Source organism: Anser brachyrhynchus (genome assembly GCF_964034855.1).
Source record: "Anser brachyrhynchus genome assembly, chromosome: 3".
In the NCBI taxonomy this organism is placed as follows: domain Eukaryota; kingdom Metazoa; phylum Chordata; class Aves; order Anseriformes; family Anatidae; genus Anser; species Anser brachyrhynchus.
In genome coordinates this window covers 112,921,654-112,932,852 of record NC_137696.1, presented here as the reverse complement: position 1 = coordinate 112,932,852, position 11,199 = coordinate 112,921,654, and the positions used below count along the sequence as shown (strand labels likewise).

The following is an 11,199-nucleotide window of genomic DNA, read 5'->3' as shown; positions in this document are numbered from 1 at the left end:
ATATATAGGTTAAAACAATTAATCTTAATCATTCCCACCCACATTATCCTCTGCAGTACTGCTCAGGGACTGCAGTGCACATAGGCATATCTACACTCAGAATCCCACATGTCAATAACAGTCCTGATATTGATTCAAGGGCTGAGAAATCTAACCTCTGTATTGCTGTTGTTGCACTGTGATCAGTACCTGAGCTAGCTAAATTAAAGACAGCTAAGACGTAGCTAACTTCACTAGAGTCAGCCCTTTGGACTGTCCGACTAGCCTACCTTTAAAATACAAAGCTTTTACCTAGGAAAGGGACTGAAAATTGAAAAAAAATAATTAATACAGAGCAGTGACAGCTAGCACTGCTCCTACTACAACTGGCAAAAGGGTAGGAAGGTTTATGGTTTGTTTTATTGTTCTGATTCACTGTTTGATTTGGAAAAAGAGTTGAAAAATGTGTTATGCACTGTGATACTAGAATGCTGCTCCAAAACGCAAAGGACTCATCTTGACAGCATGATGCTCTGTTCATGCTCTGTTTAGGCTTAGCATTCAGCAAAGCGTCCATTTAAAAAGTCAGTACTGTGTGGCTGTGGTTTGCAAATGATGCTAATGTAGTTTGACTGCCTTACGTTGACTTGTTTGTCCTGGGTAAAATCTCTGGATACTTTTTTTGTGCCACATGGTGTGTTTGATGACAATGAAAATGATTCACACAGTACAAGTTCACAGACAGAGATTTTGGGGTGGGGAGAATAACTCCCTATTACATTTAATGACAGCTACTCATGAATAAGATGAAAAGATTATGAAAAAAAATTATTTTCTTTCTATTTCTCTCATCCAGTTCTTCAACTAGAAGATTTTCCTTTTGGCATAAAGTCTCCAGAGAAAAGACACAAGTAACAAACACTTATCAAAGACACTGAAAGACTTTTAAATTAATTAAGAAAATACATTAGAGAAATTTCCTCCCAGAGATATAAAAGGAGCAGCAAGCCAAAGCCTTATCCATGTTAAAAAGAAGTAGTCTTTCAAATGATCTAAATTATTTATGTTTTTTGAAGTGCCTAGCCTTTTTAACACTTTTTAATACCCAAAGGAGTACAAAAAAAGAAAAATCCATCAGAGGCAATTAGACATGGAGTCTCTACCTCCAATTCAAGAGGTGATTGTTTCCCAGTTCCCTGGTGTCTGCGAGTATATTCTGAGGAAATAGTCCTATTTGCCTGCCAGTTACACATCCTCTCATCATCCATGCTTGGATCTTACCAGAGGGGACAACAGAGCTATTTGTTACTGTGGTTAGACAAGAAGCTTGCCCCCTTCCAATAAATAAGGAATATAATTGTCTTGTGACAGATGCACCGAAATCCACAGTGCGTGTCAGAAACTGAAGCATAGCATAGCATATTTATGATGTTCGAGACTTCTTTCCTGACTCCCATAACAAGCTGCTTCTCTGTGGATGAAGCTGGAGAATATCCTCTTTAGATGCCTTGCTAAGCCATCTCTCAGTGACCTGGTCACTAGAAATTGGGAGGTATCTTAACATAACACAGAGAGCGCCAGTTCTGTATCACACTGCTCATTTTTCACAATTTTCAGTAGGAATGATGACACAGTCTGCTCTCTGCAGAGTTCTTTAAATGCTCCAATTCTAATTCTAATAAAAATCCCTTTACTATCTTATTTACACAACCCCCTATAGTTTTTATAAGCTAAAAAAAAAAAAAGCTTTGACAGCCATAGTTTTACAAAGTGTCCCCACCCATAGCTCATCCTCAGAAAATCATAATATATATATGGTACATAAATCATAATATATAAATGGTACGAACATTATAACAATACTTTATTGCTCTGTTGAGTAGTGTAACTTTTCCAAGATATTCCACTGTCAGCCATCTTTCACACAAATCCACCTGAATAAAAGCTGAAGCATTTGGTCGCTCATATTATTTTGCATTGTATTAACATCTACTGGACAAAGGAAGTCTTGAAGCTGTAGTGTCTGCAAGAAATAGTACAAATGCATCAGAAAATAATACATGAAATTTTATCTTAATTAAAGCAACTTTTTTCATATGCAGCCCAAGCTGAGGGAAAAAAAAATAAAAATGTTCAAGCAAATAAATACTTACATTTATATCAACTTCTGGAAAAAAGATACTAAAAGTGTCTGGATATTTAAATGTTATTGTCTTGTGTTTAAATTACCAGCCTCATTTATTTTATTTTTAGAAGATGTATAACTCAACTAATTCCTTTGTCTTGGACTTAAAGAAGGGTCCCTGTAGAAATGTTTTGAAATAATTCTGCATTGATTATGTAAATACTAGCAAATTGTCAGACAACTGTACGTTCCCATTGGTAATCTTGTATCAAAAAGTCCAGTAGCCAGTGGTACATGAATAACTTCAGAGGCAGTCCAGCACAATAGAAGCATGATTAGTTTATTCGATGTGAACAAAATAGTACTGGGTCAGCTTATTTTTAAATGCATGCATTTTTATTCTCTTGGAGAACTGTTAAGACTCATAAAAGACACACGCAGATATATTTTTGGCAGATATATCTGCCAAATCTTTGGTCCTTGTTTTCATTGTAGATGGATTAAAGCCCACGATATTGACCTTGCCTCTGGTCTTTAAAAGTCCTGGACATAATGCTACAACCTTGTGTTCAAAGTAGTTTTATTCTAATAGATGATTCATATTAAGTTCATAGACACTCGTAGAGCTTCTGCAAATTAGCAGTTGCACAGTCCAAAATTTTCATGATAATTCCATAAATTAGATTATAATTCCCTATTTCATATATAACTATTGCTAAATCACACAGGAAACTCAATTATCCTTTATTTGCATATAGCACAATTAATTTTCTTAAACAATAATTAATGGTTAATTATTGAACAATAGCATCTCTATTAAAAAAAGTAAAATTTTATACTGTTTAAGTTAGTATCCCAATCAATTACTTTATTGTAACTTCCAATCTAACTGCATATTTTCATAAATTATCCCTGAAATAATTTAGTCATGGTTTGATTCAATAATGAAATCATTATAATTTAGTGAAGCTTTATGTTTCTAAATGCAGAATGATCTTCAGCTGATTGGGATGCTATATCATTTAATGTTATCCATATGGGTGACTGACAAGCTTTATATCATGTGTGGTTCTCCACTTTTTAACAGTAGTCTAAAATTTTAGGAATGCAGAAAGAAATGTGAATGCTGAAGAATTATGAAAATATATTATTCGGGAAAAAAAAAAAAGATGTAAATATTTAAATAAACACAAGATAAAATAATCTGGAGAGCTTCAGCCAGATGGCTGCAAGCATGTAGACAGCATAGCTATTTTGCTTTTCTTTGGAACAAGGAAATATTTATTCTAGAATCCCAGAATCTATTATCATGAGGGACTTAAAAAATTCTGATACTGTGTCCATAGAATAATGCCCTTAGGAATACTTTCTTAAGGATTAATAACGCCAAAGTTTATTATTTGCATGTTACAGTAGGAAGGAAAGCTTCTGGATATAAATAAAAATTATGTTTTACCATAGATTAATCGCAGCTACACTAATCAGGCCTTGGGAATACCAGTTCAGGCTTCTCAGTGTTGTTGTTTAAGGTCTGATGAAAATAAAATTTAGAGGATAACTCGAGATATAGGAACTTCCTAAGTTTCCTGCAGTTTTTAGGACTGCAGACCTTTTGGAGAGAAACCATAGAATAATAAAAATATTTACAGGTCTGGGAGATGTGACCTGTTATAACTGTGTTAACCAAAGAATACAGCAGGAGTGAATAGTGATTATGGACTTCAAGTGCATAAAAGTTGGCTGCAGAGAGAAAATGAATGAAATGGTCTTCATAATTACAGAGAATAATACAAGAAATAATGAGATCATATTTCAAAAAGAGAGAATTGGAGATTAAAAAAAAATGTTTCTAGTTGCAGGAATAGGTAAGCAATGAAACAGACTGCTGAGGCAGACTGTGGGATCTCCATCACTAGAAGATGTTATGAACAGCCTACGAAAACTTGTGTCAATGTTTAGCTTAGTATAGGTAGTCTTCCAGGGGAGAAGGGAGGGAACTGATGCCATGCTTCCTGTTTTAACTTGTGTGTGTGATATAATTCAGAAATATATTGAGAGGTCAGATGGTGTTCAGAGGATTATTGTCTGGCAGACCACAGCAGGAACAGGAAAGCAACATATCCCACATCAAACACCAATAGCAGCGTCCTTCTGTGAATATTTTTTCAAGAAGAGGAAAAGAGTGAAGAAGACTCAGATTCTTAAAATTCTCAAGGACTTTCTCAGAACACCCCTCTGTGTAGTAACCCTGTTCAAAGGCAGTGGTTTGCAGCTGTTGTGGTTTAACCTGGCCAGCAGCTAAGCACCACACAGCATTCACTCACCCTCCCCCCACCCCTCTCTGGGATGGGGGAGAGAATCAGGAAAATGAAGCCTATGGGTTGAGATAAAGACAGTTTATTAGGACAGAAAAGATAGGAAAATAATGATGATAATAGTACTACTAATAATAATGTGTACAAACAAGTGATGCACAATGTAATTGCTCACCACCTGCTGACCGATGCCCAGCCTATCCCTGGTACCCCCCACCCCGGCCAGCCACCCCTATATATTGTTTAGCATGACGTCAGATGGTATGGAATACCCCTTTGGCCAGTTTGGGTCAGCTGTCCTGGGTCTGTCCCCTCCCAGCTCCTGCTGCACCCCTAGCCTGCTCGCTGGCAGGACAGAGCAAGAAGCCGAAAAGTCTTTGGCTTAGTGTAAGCACTGCTCTGCAACAATTAAAACATCAGGGTGATATCATCATTATTCTCATCCTAAATCACAAACACAGCACCATACGAGCTACTAGGAGGAAACTTAACTCTATCCTAGCTGAAAACAGGACAGCAGCAATAGCTGATGGATGAATAGTTGATTAAGAGCAGCCCTGCAGAGAAGGACTTGGGGGTTCTGGTGAACAAAAAGGTTGTCATGAGCCAGCAGTGTGTGCTTGAAGCCCAGAAGACCAACTGCATCATGGGCTGCATCAACAGAGGAGTGGCCAGCAGGTGGAGGGAGGTGATTGTTGCCCTCTGCTCTGCCCTTGTGAGGCCCCACTTGGGGTGCTGCATGCAGGTCTGGGGCCCCCAGCACAAGAAGGATGTTGATCTGTTAGAGCAGGTCCAGAGGAGCGCCACAAAGATGATCACGGGTCTGGAGCACCTCTCCTGTGAAGAAAGGCTGAGACAGCTTGGGCTGTTCAGCCTAAAGAAGAGAAGACTCCAGGGTGACCTTTTCAATACTTAAAAGGGACTTATAAAATAGAGGAGAGCAACTCTTTGCTCAATCGGATATTGACAGGTTGAAGGGGAATGGTTTTGAACTAAAAGAGGGGAGCTTTAGATTAGATGTTCGGAGGAAATTCTTGACTCAGAGGGTGGTGAGGCACTGGAACAGGTTGCCCAGAGAGGTTGTGGATGCCCCATCCCTGGAGGTGTTCAAGGCCAGGTTGAATGAGGCCCTGAGAAAACTGATCTCATGGATGGCAAGAACTAGATGATCTTTAAGGTCCCTTCCAACCCAAGCCATTCTGTGATTCTATGATTCATTCCATGATTCTGTGAAGAGGTTACACAGTTATAGGTCTATACAGCAGAAAAAGATAGAGTTCCTGGTCTCTTCTACAGTTGCTTTGTATATGCTCCAGTAACGTGATGAAATTTTGCAGGCTAGATCCACAGATCCTCAGATCTGCTCCTTCATGAAAGTATTTATGAGCCTTTTATTATGCCTTGAAAATCAGATGTCTCAATTGCTATGCTACATGCACCTTTCAACCCACCTGTATGAGCTTGTATAACTAGTGAGTGTCTCCACTGACAGGAAATTTATGTCTCTGACCAACTGCTAATTGGTTGTTGATTTTTTAACCACCAGTTTAACAGTGATATTTGCTCTTTACTGCAAGGTAGGAACAATATTCTGAGTCCTTTTGTTGTAACTTGATAAAGTTTTTGATTCTATAATTAGTAATAAGCATATGCCACCTTGTGTGGGAAGAAATTAATAGCTAGTTCCTCTTCTATGGTATATTTCTGGAGAGCAGCAATGGCTCTATTGAATAGAGAAATAATTTTATTATAAACCTCTCTAAGAGATATGGAAAGAAATTTTCATGCTTTCTGGAAAGAAAAAGACTGCAGTGGTAATCTGTGTGCAACCAAGTAGGGTGCTACATGCATGGCACTTCATAAGTTTTGCTGCTTCATTTAGGAATGTTCATCTTGTCATATTTCTTTTTGAGCTCTGTTTGTCTGCTGGACAAAAGAATTTCAGCCATCAATCAATATCCTGAAGTAGAAAAGAGGTATGAAAAAGAAGAGACCAAAATGTTGGAGGCATGATAACCTAGGATTCCAGTCAAAATTCATTATATTGGCTGCAGAATAGAAATGAAGCCCAGTTGCTTCTCTCTACTATTCAGGTAAACTATGACATCATAGTTAATGTTTATTAGTCACATACAGAGTAGTGCAAAGTGTGTACAAAAGTTTCTGATGATGGACCATTCCTGCATGCATAGGAAAATTGAAGTATTTTAGCATGTGAGAAACACTCTAATGGTGTACTCAGAGCTTTGGTTAAAAAAATACTTTTTGGTGCTTTGTCAAAAAATGTGAAATTTTCCATGGGAACTCACCAGTTTCATTGAAACTTTCTCCAGGGAACTGCACCACTCAGTTCCAGTGTGAAGTCTGAGAAAACACAACAGAGAAATAGGCAGCCTTGACCTGACAACTCTTGTATGAGATTTACTGTTCCAGCCTGGATGACAGAGATAAGGGAATTGGATATATGCCTTCCAACTTCCTCAGCCACTGAGTTATTTATCCACCTGGAAAGAGTTTTGTTGTTGTTTTGTTTTGTTTTGTTTTCCCTGTATCTTTTTTTTTTTTTTAAATATGTCTCTTAGTTATTTGTCCCAGCTGCATAGCGATGCAGTGTGAGTGTTTGCATGTATCAAGTTTCTGTAAGTTATAACAGAATCAGGATGTGTTACTAGTCACCATGAGCATACATATTCAAATATGCGTGATTGCAGGTACATACTCTTGAGCAAACTGAATCGCTTTCCACAGTTTGAAACAGATGAATTTATTTTTCTGTTTTTGTTTTTGTTTTGTTTGTTTTTTAAATTATTCTCAGGATTTGTAGAGAAAGTTATAATACAAGACCTTTGGGAAAATGATAATTACAGCGTTAAAAGCTAAATTAATAGATTTTGACATCTTTTTATTCTCAGGGTGAGTATCTTTCTAGAGGCTTGTTCATTGGCTGTATTTACTGGGGTCAAAGCATTTTTCTTTTCTTTGGTACAGATTGTTTTGCATTTACTTCCTGAAGCAATAAGTAGTTATCAGACACTATGTGCCATTTCCTCTGACTTTTGACACACTTCCTTTTCAGAAAACTGAAAAAAAATAATAATCAAAGTTCTACTTTGTTTATCCTGGATTTCCCAGTCTGATGAAATATGTTGTTACACTACATGATCTGAACAAGATTTTACAAATGATCAAAATGTGACTTTTATTGGAAAATCATGTCTTATAAATTGAGATTCTTTGTACATATATCTTAGTGTTCTTAACTGATAATACCTCTGGAGGCACCTTAAAGACAGAAATAGCTAGTGCATCATTTTGGATCTTAAATTCCATCCATGACTGAGCAGAGCCCAGAAGCATTTATTGCAGAGTGCTTGACTTCCCCAGGAAGCTAATGATGGGGATAGGATGCCTGAACACAAGTAGATACTACAGTCAGAAAGTGAGTGAGTTGCAAAACCAAAATGAGAACCCAACATTTTAAAATTGCAGGTTGTAGGAAATGATTACTGTGAAGCATTGAGTCAGACATGGCATGGTACATACAGAATGAATCTGGGATGCTCCCTGTTCAGTGTCCAGGCATGTTAATTTGCTTATTCTCCATATACAGGGGAGGAAGGGTTGTGATTTCAGGAGTTTTCAAAGACACGACTCCCTTCAATGACAATGCATGGGCAACAAACATAACTGAGTGTGTAATTTAAGTGATTTTTAATCAGGTTCAGAAGACATCTGGGAGAGTTCAGAGAAATTTGCATGTTTCCCTTGCTATTAGATATCAGCAACTGGCCAATTAAAAAAAAAAAAAAGAAAGAAAAAGATGAATATTTTACCAACATCTTACCACCACTCTTACCCCACTGCTCTACCACTACCTAAGTCTTTGGTGCTTGCAACTTTTGAGCCACTTATTGATATGAACTCAGTATGAACTTCATTCACCAGCTTTCTGAAGTTTTAGATTGAGTCAGCGTAACATTTTTTCTTCAAGCCAGTAAGTAAGTACAGTTTAAACAGTGCTTAAATGCCAATGATGAGAATAACTCAATGGTCTTTTTGTGCCAAATAGTAATTTTTGATAGAGATTTGTGAGTCCTTCACTGTGACTTTGCTTCAGTAAAGAGGAAAGAACTGGAAATGACAGTTAGCTGAACACAGGGTGAAGAAAGTACCAGAGCCATAAAAGCTTTTGCATACCTAAAAGAAGATTCAGTCATCTAAGTTCAGCATGCCCTTCATGTTCAGCCAGCCTTATGCGGAAAAAGACTATTTCAGAAATTTACTTTTTTTACCCTACTGATTTCAAAATATTCCTCTAATCATACCTAGAGCTGTGCTTTCACTTGCCCCACCACTTACAGCTTAGTTTCCTGTAGTTCTCTGCTATTTGATTTTTCCTGTGCATAATTAGATAACCACTTTTACATTTCAGCCTTAGCCGCAGGGAGGATGGAGAAAGATAATTTGGATTTCTCTCTCTCTTTCTCTCTCTTTTTTTTTTTTTGGATCAGTTGCCCATTTTCAGGCAGTTGTTATCACTGAGGCCTGCAGACATCTCTCAGGTTTGACTAAAATTAGCCAGTAAGTTCAAAAATTGCAATGGGTGGCTAGGAAAAAGCCTGACAGAGCAGAAGACAGATAGGCAGACAGACCACCATACCTGCAGATGGACATGGCAGCCACACAGTCCTTGTCAGCAGCCAACAAGAGGAATGAGTAATAACCAAGGAGGTTCAGTCTGATTTAATTGAATTAAACAGATTAATGACAGCTTCACAGTCTCTGTCCAGACAAATGAAAGTCATAGCTATGGTTACAGTCAGGGCTTTGTTGTTGCTGCTGTTTTATAGTTTTTGCTTTGTTTTATTTTGTTTTTCCTTTGGAAATGAGCAATAGGAATTACTAATTGCCCAGTTAACCATTTAATTGCCATGAAATGTACTAATAAGGTGCCCGTGACAAATAAATAAATAAATATATCTGAAAGAAAGAAGTTTGTAGGATCAGGCTGTTTCTGTTCACATTAGTGTGTTCTTAGATACTGCAGGAGAAATTCTAACAAAAAAAGATGACCAACATCTTCAAATATTAAATAACTAGCTTCTGGGAGGTGAATTACAGTAGAATAAAGGACCATCCTTGGGTATATACATAATGAAAAACTTTGACAAATATCCTCACTGTGTGGTATTGACAAACATTCATTGCTCTGAACTATAATAAAAGGTTACACGCTTTTGTTTGCATTGTATTATAATGTTAATGAAATAACAATGATCTTTTTGCAGAATTCTAGTTCAGTTATGTATATATATATTTTCTATTTTCTCCCTCAGGAAATAACCAAAACCAATCCTAGAATGTAAGTTAGGCCCTAGTTATCAATTCATCATTCTCTTTTCAATCATTCTCAACAGCAATTAAGCGGAATTAACATCCTTGAAAATTAAGTTGTTTTCCAGCAGTCTCAACAGAAGCTATATACAAAAATGACAAATTGAGAAAATGCGACCCATGAGAAAGCAATGAAGGACTTGGACTTGCTTAATCTAGGACAGAGAAAGATAAGTATTTTACATAAAAAGCTGTACACTTTGTCTGGTGCACAGTAATGAAGAAAGTTTAATTAGCCTCAGAGAAGATTCAATATGAATTCTTTAAAAAGCTTTCTAATTGCACAGGTAGTGAAACACTACAACAGAACAAGGGACACTACAGTTCCCTTACTGGAAATGCTTCCTACTAGATGACCACCAGTCTGTCTAGATGAAGAAATGATCTAACTATATTCAGTCCTGATTCAATGAAGATAACTGTGGTATATAATCTCCTGCAGATCCTCCTAGGTCTTCGTTTTTATATTGTTGCGCCTGATTCTTTATTCTCTATGACTGTTCACTCTCTTTGAACTTCAGAATATATTTTTTAATCTTATTTCAAAAATAGTGTGTGTGGAGGGAGACATTCTTTTCCTTGGAAAGTTTTAGTTGTATGGAAATCATTCTCCTCACTCTTCTTTACTTGACTCTCTATTGTTTAATTTGACAGTTTAATTGCAATGTTAGCAGAACAAAATTGGTAATCAGAAACTTAACTTTACTTTTCAAGCTGTTCTTCCATAGTTGCAGAATTAACAAGGAGAACAGACCTACCTCACCTCCCTCCCTGGACCATTGGAGAACTGGAACTGGAGATGCAAGAAAAATAGAGCACTGCAGCAAGAAGAAAAAATCTTTCCAAGTTTACAAGTATTCCCAATCTTTCCCTGCTCTACTGCTTCTCAAGAAATCCTACTGAGTTAGAATAGTCTTGTGATATGCTCGGAAGTGAGATTTGGGGATATCTAACAATCAACATTTCCCACAGATTGTGATAGAAAATGTTAAAATGATATCAAGAACAATAGCAAAGCCACAAACCTTTGCCGAAAAGCAGGTGGCCTCACTTCTTAAGATTTGAAATTTATTTGGCCTGGAGCCATTTAAGATGTTGAATCCCCTCAGCAGTTTCAAGTTATGACAAGTGAGATTGATGCATTTTCCTGTGCACACTCCTGTGGCTAAACTTAAAATGGGAAAATTATGGTAGCTTTATGTTAACAATAAAGTAAATGCGCTTACTGGATTAGGGCGAATTTAATGAGTGTACTCATTTGTAACACTTTTTATAATTTCAGAGCACTGCAAGGGTCTTTAGAATACCAGATATCCAATGGCCTGTAGAGTGTTGTTATTATTTTGAAAGATCTTATATCACACACCACTGTTTCTTAAATTATTT

At 37.0% G+C, this 11,199-nt stretch overlaps 1 long non-coding RNA gene across 2 annotated transcripts in view; it reads right to left on the bottom strand.

Moving 5' to 3' along the window:
- Positions 1-462: 462 nt before the first annotated feature.
- The window catches only part of LOC308192405, a 95,361-nt gene continuing 84,624 nt past the window's right edge, over positions 463-11,199 (bottom strand). For both annotated transcript variants that reach the window (XR_013948780.1, XR_013948781.1), the window contains one exon: positions 463-2,002. This is a non-coding gene — a long non-coding RNA (uncharacterized lncRNA). The remainder of the gene's footprint in view (positions 2,003-11,199) is intronic.